General features: G+C 47.0%; 1 long non-coding RNA gene across 3 annotated transcripts in view; it reads left to right on the forward strand.

Annotated features, from left to right (window-relative positions):
• The window catches only part of LOC116596151, a 41530-nt gene that overhangs the window by 8216 nt on the left and 23576 nt on the right, over nt 1-9738 (forward strand). For all 3 annotated transcript variants that reach the window (XR_004288028.1, XR_004288029.1, XR_004288030.1), the window contains exons 2-3: nt 3752-3927; nt 9478-9616. This is a non-coding gene — a long non-coding RNA (uncharacterized LOC116596151). The remainder of the gene's footprint in view (nt 1-3751; nt 3928-9477; nt 9617-9738) is intronic.

Genomic DNA, 9738 nt, shown 5'->3' on the forward strand with positions numbered 1-9738 from the left:
CAGTTTTATTTCTCCCTTCCTTTCCCTGTCAGGGGCTCTGGGCATCGAGGCTTGGAATACTCATCTCCTGATCCCCTTTTCTTGCTAAGATGCCAGGGGCCAAAGCTGGGTGGAAAGTGGCTTAGCCTTTGAACTCCATCATGGCTAGGTGTGAGAATTGCAGAGCCCCGCTCAGCTGGAGGTGAGGGGAATTCTTTTTCTCTTGAAATACTGCCCTCTCAACTAATCACATCTTAGTTTTGGCACTTGCAGAGGAGGATTTTGTTTTGAAATGAAAAGCAAAGGATTTTAGGACAAAAAGGGATTTTTAGCCATCGCTCATGCCAGACTTCCTGTTTCATTTTTCTTTTGCTACATAACAGTCACCCCGAAATGGAATGGCTAATGAACCACCATCATTTATTTGCTCATGATTCTTTGGTATGGGTGGGGTTGGTGGAGTTATCTCTTTCTGTAGCAGATGTTTGGGGCTGGGAACCTTGGTTTTCCTCCAGGTGGCCCTTTTTCCCTCCATGTGGTCTCCACCATTCACCTGTTAGCCTGAGCCTCTTCACATGGAGGCTGGCCTCTGAGAGACACAAGGTGGACACCACCTGGCCTCCTAAGGGATGGGCCAAAGCAAGTCACAGGGCTGCCTGGTGTTTAGAGGAGAGGAAGAAGACCACCCTTTTCAGTGGGGGAACGTCTGTGAGCTTGCAGGACTGGGGGGCAGGGATGTTTGGCCCCATCTTTGTGGACAGTCCACCACCTTCCGTGTTCTTCAGAGACCTGTAGTTGTTGCCCCTGGAACGTGACCTAGTGCGTTGGTGATGTGGCTGGGAGCTCCTGAGTCCCGGGAGAGAAGAACTCACTTTTCTATCTTTGGAAGAAAGAATTGAAGTTCCCTCTTAGACTAATCTGAAAATATTAGAAAGTGAGGGGGGGAGCCATGGTGGTAAAAAATTGGGGAGAGTTGGGAACAGGATACGTATTTTGAGCTCTGCCAATCACAACGCAGATCTATCAAATCAGTCAAAGTTATGTTTCTGTTTGGACTTTGTGTAACTCCCCAGGGCTGCTTTTGTGTGTGTTGAATGATTATTATGTCACCCCATCAAGTCTATTTTTGATCTGGAAATGTGTGGAATGAGCACAGGAAAAGTGAAGCATGGTGGCTTCTCTGTCCCATACTGAAAGGCGATGATTTGAGCCTGGTGCTTTAACAGAAAGAGTGGTAGTGATAGCAGAGGAAATCCCATGCAAAAATACTGGTCCCATCTGTCCATCCACGAATGTCTTTCCTTCTCAGATCAGACAGAATCCCTTGAGGAGGTGCTAAAGGCCTCTGGCCATTTCTCTTTCCTCTTTGTTCATTACAATGGAGTTCAATAGAAAGTTGATGGGGTTGGTTTGAGGATGATGTGGTGTGTGTTGCATTTTACATAGTTATGCAAGAGAAGGCTTGGCTTGGCATAGGGAGGTGAGGTGGGGGCCCTGACCCTGCTTACAGCCGTAGGCATGGCTTCCTCCTGCTTACCCAGTCTGGGGATGAGCCTCCATGGGGCCTGCTTTGCAGTCTTCTTGGGCAGGAGCAGTGCACTTTTGCAAGGATTAGAAATAGTTCTCCCAGATTGGATCAGAGTTCAGGCCCCAATGCACCTATTATATACAGAATTGATTCCAAGCCCTTGAAGTCAATAGTGGGTGAGCTCTTTGGTCTAAATGTTACTCTGGATAGTACCTGGAAGGATTATTTAATTTGAGGATTTGGGGGGATGAGGATATTTTATCTTGAGGGTTTATTCAGTGTCTGTTAAATATTTAACAAAGACCTTTTTGCTTTTTATACATCATTTTTTTATCTCAATCTTTGGGTAAATGAACATCTGGTATGAAACAATATTGGCAAAACTGTTGATGTGGTAGGCCCACAGTAAAAAAAAAAAGTTGTATAATGGTTCCCCAGTTGGAAAATTGGCAGAGGTGGTCATGGTAAAGAAGACAAATGAAGTAATAATGACACCTGTTGACCTCACCGTGCTGGTTTTACCATTTGTACTAGTTTCATATCGCTGCTGTGACAGATTACCATTACCATAGTGGCTTAAACCAACACAAATGTATTCTCTTATGGCTCTGGAGGTCAGAAGCCTCACATGGGTCAGCAGGGCTGTGTTCCTTTGGCGGCCCTAGAGAAGAATCCACTCCTTGGACTTTTCCGACTGGTAGAGCTTCCTGCGTCCCTTGGTCGGTGGCCCCACGTCACTCCAGCAGCAGCTGCTGTCATCACATCTGACTCTGACTCCGGCACTCTGCCTGTCTCTCTCTTGTAAGGACTCTTGTGTCCATGTTAAACCCAGCTAGATAAGCAAAAATAATTGTCGCATTTTTTTCCAAAATTTTTTAAAAATTCTCATTTGTGAGCATACAGTGCAATATTGGTTTCCAGAGTAGAATTTAGGGATTTACCACTTACATACAACATCCAGCACTCTTTGCGAGTGCCCCCTTATCACCATTACCCATTTAACCCATCTCCCACTCTCTTTCCTCCATCATAATATTTCTAATCAGGTCTGCCAAGTCCACTCCTTTTGCTGCTTAAGGGACATTATTCTATCCACCATGGAGCTCATACTTGAAACACTCATCTAGTGTTAGTTGTGAATATCTCATACAGTCTATTCTGCTACAGTGTGTTTCTGTCAATAGGCAAGGCGGCATCAGTATAATGGTGACTTGTAACAAAATGTTTTAATGTTTGAGCAAAGGAAAGCAAGCTTGTTGTCAGGTAAAGAGAATGCCTTTGTGGCATATAAAGACCTTAAGAAAGAAGTTGAAAATTCTGCACACTGCTTTACCTTAGAGCAAGAAGTGACTGATATGATAACCAGTACACTTAGTACCAGTACCCTTTCTTCTGTTTTAAACTGTTTGGGGGAAGATCTCTATGCATGTGAAGAAGTTACAAATACATTTCCCCTAGTGTTAAAAAAAAAAAAAAATCAATCGATGAGGAGGGTTTTACACCTTGGGTCATATATTACATTTTGATGATGATTTCTCATAGATATAAATACCCTCCAGGACCTATGTCTCAAAGGCAGAAGTTAAGGGAATTCAATTAAAAATTAAATTAAAGGAATTAAAGATGCAAGGGATGGAGTGGCTTTGGTGCTGGGAGCAAATGTCAGTGGTGATTTCACTGTTCTTTTATTTGTATGATGACTATTTGTTACTATTTTTGTTAGTGTTCTGGTTAAAATTTCAGATGTTTTGAGCGGTCTCCCCTTAACCATTTTCCCCCTAAGCCCTGGTGCTTTTAATGTGTGGTTCTACAAAATATGAGGTTTATCAGGAACATATATGTGGCATTATTACAGAAATCACTTTATTTGAATTTCAAAGTCACAATTAATTCCTCCCAAAGTAATAGACAGATACCATCTGAGCAATAATTGCTAATTTTGTTTTTCCTGAAAACACGCATCAAAGGCAGACCGTTGCCCCAAGCAGTCCGGGAGAGAGCATTTGGGAAATGTGGAGAGATTTGGAAAAGTTTAGGTGTAGATAACATCTGAGCTAGTTGTAAAGCATTGTGAACAGGCATTACTTGAATAAGAAAAGGTGGGAAGAAGATTCAGAAGGAGGGTCACTCAACAGATACTTCCTACATTCGTTCAGAGATTTCTTCGGAAGCATTAAGTTTGGTGGTTCACACATACCCAAATGGCTTTGACCCTGGCCTTATTTGTTGTATTCTGCCCAGCAGCTCATTGAAAGGCGGCGTTAGATATCTGGAGGATGACAGTACTTCTGTTTCCTTGGGGAAATTATGCACCAGGATTCTGAGGAGGTCAGTGTTACCCCGTCCCCACCTGGCCGGCTGGCACTGCCCTGCTGGGTGATCAGAACTGATTTCGAAGAATGACCTTCAGCACAGATGAGGTGAGTCATTGCCCTGTCTGCCTGAGAAGAGCTCTGGCAAAGAATTGAGGCTCTTCCCATTTGTGGGAGAGCAGTTTCCTTTTAAGTTCAGAATGCTTTATGAATAAACTGGGTGTGAGAGAGAAAGACAGAGGAAGAAGAAGAGAGAGGGCGGGAAAAAGGGAACGGGGGAGAAGAGAGGAAGAAACTTGGGCTCTGCCACAATCCTTCGGATGAGGTTAGCATGAAGGGCTTTTGTTTGTTTTTTTGTTTTTGTTTTTGTTTTTGTTTTTTGGTAGGGGATCAGCAGACCAGCAGACCAGGGCAGGGGGGAAGTGATGCGGGGCACACAGAGCCCTGCACCTCAAGGTGAGAGTGGGCATTGCCACAGCTCCTCCTGTCTGCCTTAGTTCTGAAACCAGGAGGGAAGAGGGCAAGAGGAGGTGAACTTCTGCACTGCAGGGAGACAAGTCAGACAATGTGAGTTTTAATTGAAATCATATCCCGAGCATTTTACTTTTCAGAAGTTGTTAGCATGATCGAGGTTGCATTTTCTTGTGACTACTATTATTACTGTCACGCTGACTGCTCTGGGCAGGGGCTGAAGGTTACATGTGGGCTGGGAACGCAGGGCTCCGCGGGAGGGGCTGGCAGATGGAGCCCCAGCCCCGGAATGCTGCTCCGGAGCCAGCTTCTGGCCGCCTGGCTTCCAGCTCCATGCTCGCTTGCTCTGGGCACTGAGAATCATCCCCTCAGGCACAGGGCACTGCCGTTTGCCTTCTCTTCTCTTCCGCTCAGACCTCTCGGATCATCAGCGAGTCTCTCCACGATGGGGGGCTAGACCGAGAAGTGCACAGCGTGTGCAACTCACTCTGTCAGAGATAGGGACTTCTCAAAGCTCTGCAGGGTGTGTTCCTAGAAGAGGCCGTTGTACCTTAACTAGGCTCCCCAGTCTTCCGCGCATTTGAATCTCCTGAGGATCTGCTAAAATGCAGGTGCTTTGCCCTTGGGTTTAGTAACAGGGCTTTGGATTCCGTAGTTTTAACAAGGTCACAGGTGATGCCGAGGCTGCTGGTCCCTGGGCCACTCTATGGCTAGCAGAGACCTGGAATACAGCTGGAAACCAAGTTAGCTGTGGCCTCTAAGCTCTGTGTGTGTGTGTGTGTGTGTGTGTGTGTGTGTTTAAAGAAAATCCAAGGAGAGTAAATGCTAAGGAACTCTCTCTACTTGCTGAGTGCCTGGACCTGGGCTGCCACATGGGTGAGAAACGTGATGCCGCTTCCTGCCTGTGGGCAGCTTGTGTCCAGTTGGAAGGACAGACTCACACATGCACAGAGGTCAATCCCGTGTCATGTTTTATTGCTGCCGAAGTGCCAGCTGAGGGGCCTGGGCTCTTGTGACTGCTCTGCTGTGGACAGTGGCAGGCTGTCTGAGGGGCTTTGGAAAGCTTGGTTCAAGGGGAGGTTTGCTCCAAGGCGAGGGTGGGTAACCCAAGGGAGGCCATGTGTGAAGGATACATCCGTTTTTTGCCTCCTTCTCCAGGAAACTTACTACTCTCTCATGTCCTGGCCCCTCATGTTTCCAGTGTTTTTGTGTTTGGGGGGAGGGTGGGTGGGAGGAAAGGTGAATCTTGGGAAGTGCCCCTTGACCCAGAAATTCATCCAGTGGACATCTCCCGAAGGCACACTGCATTTCAGACCCAGTCCCCACGAGGTCCTGAGGACACAGACACGGGGTGATTTTGTCCTTATCCTTTAAGAGCTCAGGTTGGTGACAGATAATATGGTCACTCAGCTTGTACAGAAATTTGTTTCTGGTGAGAAACACGGAGCTGAGGGCTTTCTGTGAATGATTTATTCCACCCTTGCCATAAGCAGGGATAGAACTTCCTCAAAACCGGCCCAGAAGTGAAAATGAGCAGCTACTTCTCCATCAAGGCCTGTGCTGAGTTGTTTCTGACAGACCCTCGAAAAGAGCTCCGCAAGGTCTTCTTGCTCCTTCAGAGGTGGCTGTGTTTGGAGAAAAGCATCGGTGTGTTTCTCGAGTCCCTGGTTTTAGGCTTGAGCTCAGGATCTTTGGGAACACAGGGCTCTTTGGTCTCTGAACATCGGCATTATTTGGAAGCATGTATGGTAGACTGTGTATGTGGGATGGAATTATTTTCTCATTTCCGGGCATCCTCGTGGCCACAGGCACGCTGGAGATGATCGGTAAGAAGCCGCCTCTGACCTCTGTAGCACAAGGGGTAGGCCTGAGTCATCAAGCTCATTGAATTCTATTTGGCGAGGGAATGTTCTGCTGTAACTGTCCCTGGAAGAAAAATCCTGTTTTGTCATACATTTCTTATAAATATTTTGGTACTAAAATGACTTTGAATGTAATTACTAAGAAGTTCAAGATGTTTAATGGGCTCTGTGGCAGTCCAGTTAAAATGCCTGTCACTCTGTCTCTCTACTGTGCGCTGAACATTCCTGCCTGGAGTAAGAGCCGTGAATGTTATGTTTTTGGCTTGGATCTTGGCAGGTGTGTAACCTGACTCCTGATAGCAGGACAGCAGATTACATTCTGCTATAAAACCATTGCTGAGGCTCTTGGCACCCACACTGTTATTGCGCGTCTGCAGGTGTTTGGTAATTGGATTAATGCAGAGCCGGAGGAATGTCTGCTCCCCGGCTCCGAGAAACGTTGAGGAAAGACAAATTCATTTCGGAGAGTGACCTGGAATGCACGATGACAGGCCTGCGCTCACACATGAAGCCAGATCTAAGCCTGTACGTTTCAAATGAACTGCTGTGAGCAATCACCTTCCCTAGGAAAGTTTATCCAAAGCTAAATATAATAACAATGGCCTTGTGAGTCAGGGGGAAGGAGCTTCAGCTTGGGTTTTGATCCTCTTCCAAAAGCAACTTAGACAACTTGAGCTTAAGCCGTCCTATCATGCAGCTCATGAACCCCACAATCCTAGGTGTTTAATAATAATAATAATTTTTAAAAGACCTTGGTAAACAGAAGAGGACGATAAGCCTCCCAGTGGAAGTGCCGAGACCACAGTGGTATCCTGGATCATCACGCTCTCGCCGATTAATTCCCACCTTGATCGTAAAGACAGTCTCACAGTGTCACAGGCCTCCTCCGATCCGCTCACAACACAATGAGCAGGGGTCTCACCGCACCGCAGCTATGGCCGGTGCGTGGAAGGAGTCGCTGCTTTTGGGGTAATTTTGTCATTCTGGCTAATTGAAACTTATTATGCCATCTGAGAGCTAGAAACCAAACTCTCCGAGGCTCCCATCTGAGTAGATAAAACCTAATGGTTTGGCTTCATAAACCTAACCTCTTTCTCAGCTTTACAACTCAGAAGGGAGGTGGACCATTTGGAGAGAGTCCAAATAGAAGGAAGATAATGGTCAAAAGGCAAGTTCTGTAAAGAAAGGCAGAAGACTTGGTATTGCTTAGTTTAAATCCTAGAGGGGTAACCTGTTCACAAATATTATTACAGGAGACGGCGAGAGTAGGACAGGGGGGAGGAGGAGGAGAAGCCGGTCATGACATGCAGGCATGAGTTTGAAGGGTAAAGGAAATGAGAACTCTGTGTGTGGAGGAAGGAGCCTGGCCCAAATGGCTACTCATTCATTCATTCGTTCAACAAAATTTGCTGCTCACAGCTATGTGCCTGGAACGTCCCCAGTGCATGGGTACTTCAACATGTTGGCGATATATTTTCGGCTTTCTGAGAGCTCTGGTCTAGGAAGCATGGTAGGTACTCATCCCACTCGGTTTGGCAGCACATAGAGCTATGAGCACTCTTGGGAGCATTTCAATGGCCTGGGGTAGGAGCAGGGCAGATCTGTCTAGGGAGGTGTGAATGGACAGGTGTTGTGCCTCCCCCTCCCCACCCCTCCCCTCCCCGGAGACTAGCAGTCCTCTTGGGTAGGTTGATGGGGTTCTAGCTGACAGACTAGCTGACTTTCCGGCTCTCATTTTGAAAAATTTTGGGGGGGGGAGGGAAGATGTAGATACAGGTCCCATCTGGTTGTTTGGATTGTAGGTGTGGAGAAAGCAAAGGTCTGGAAAGCCCCTGTGGTCATCTCAGCATGAAGGTCATGGAGAGGGAAGGAGAAGAGGTCTGTGTATAGGAAACGAGCAGAAACAAATAGCAAAACAATAAAACTTTCAAATGAAAGGCAGCAGTCCTGAGGGGGTCGAGGGGATCAGACAGTTGGGTCTGTTCGGAAGGCAAAGTGCTCAGAACCTTCATCACTCAGATGTCAGTGTGGCCAACAGGGCAGGGGAGCTGTGCTAGAGAAGGTCAGGGGAAGATGGGGGACAGAGGCCTAGCGTGGGTGGAGGCAGTTCTACCTACCGGGCCAAGTAGGAAGGGCGTCTGCATCAGTCCCCGCAGAAGGGGCTGGGGCAGGGGTAAGCAATCCTTGGTAGATCCCAGGACAATGCTGAGGACAGTGCTTTACATTTTTCCTGGGGCAGAAAGGATCTTGGCTAATCAAGATAAAGACAAGCCACAAAGACTAATGAGACCAAAAAAGCTTACTTTTCTTCTTTCAAAGTTTGAAAATGAAATCATGAAGCTACCACCTGAGGAACTAACTAAATGACTCTTTGAAAAGTCATGCATCACATAAACCTATCAGGTAACACTGGAAAAGTTTCTTATGGACTAGACGCCCAACCCCATTAGCTTCCACTGAGGAAACAGAGGAAATGACTTTAATGCCCAGCCATACAACTGACCAACAGGGCAGGGATGCCTGGGCTCTAGAAGGCCTAGGGGAGGGGGATCCATATGGAAACAACTGGGAAGGAGGAGGAGCTTCTCTGTGCGTACTTACTATACCAAAATGACTCAGTCAACCAGAAAGCCAGAGCTAAGTGCCAGTTCAGTGGAAGGCATTGTGAAAGACAGTGAAGTGTTTGCTTAAGAGCTTTCCACTCTTCTGAGAAGACTCTCTGGCAGAGAGAATAATGAGTTCCTGGGAATTCAGCTGATGGAGAGACTACTGTGGTGGGCATGGTCCAGGAAGGTTTTGAAGAGGAGCTGGGGCGATACAAATCTGTGCGTGCGTGCATGTGTGCATGTGTGTAGGGGGTGGGAGTAGCAGAGAAGAGAGAGTTCACAAGGGACTCAGAGGCTAGTGACTTGGAACACCATGGTGGGACTTCTGTCCGTGATGCTTGAAGATGCACGATTGATCTTGCTGCTACGTTCGGATGTTTTCTCTGTAAATATGTGGGGCCAGGCCGGAGGCAGCAGAGTGGAGTGACACAATCCCTTCAGCTGAGGTGGTAGAAGGCTTAAATTCTCACCTTCTGGTGTGACTGACTTTCTGCTGGTCTCTTCAGGGAACTGGGGTATCTTACCAGGCAGATGTTTCTATTTTAGCCAACTGTAATGGTGTTGCCCAGGTAACATCTGGAGAGCTTTCCAGCTCTGAGGCCAGACTTGACTGGGAAAGAGAGTCAGGTGCCCACAAATGGTTGGCAGGGTTTCCTGGTCCATGAGAGGAAAGGGCCCTCGTCAGACTCCCTCAGTTCCTTGTCACCATTTTCCTTCAGCACCGCCTTGCCCCTGGAAGGCCGTGAAAGCACCGTCACTCTGCACTCGAAAGCTCTCCTTGTTTACAAGGTATTTGGGCACAGATGGAAGTATCGCATCACAAGCCAATTTCTTCACCTCTTTTAAAAATTTTATCAGGTAAAGCAGCATGCTGAAAGATCTCCATGCTACTGAAGATTGCAAAACGGAAGTGGAGATTCATCTACTCTTGGAATTCTGTCCAAAGACCTTTCCATTTACATTCCAACCCCTTTCACAGC

Source organism: Mustela erminea, chromosome 7, assembly GCF_009829155.1.
Source record: "Mustela erminea isolate mMusErm1 chromosome 7, mMusErm1.Pri, whole genome shotgun sequence".
Lineage (NCBI taxonomy): Eukaryota > Metazoa > Chordata > Mammalia > Carnivora > Mustelidae > Mustela > Mustela erminea.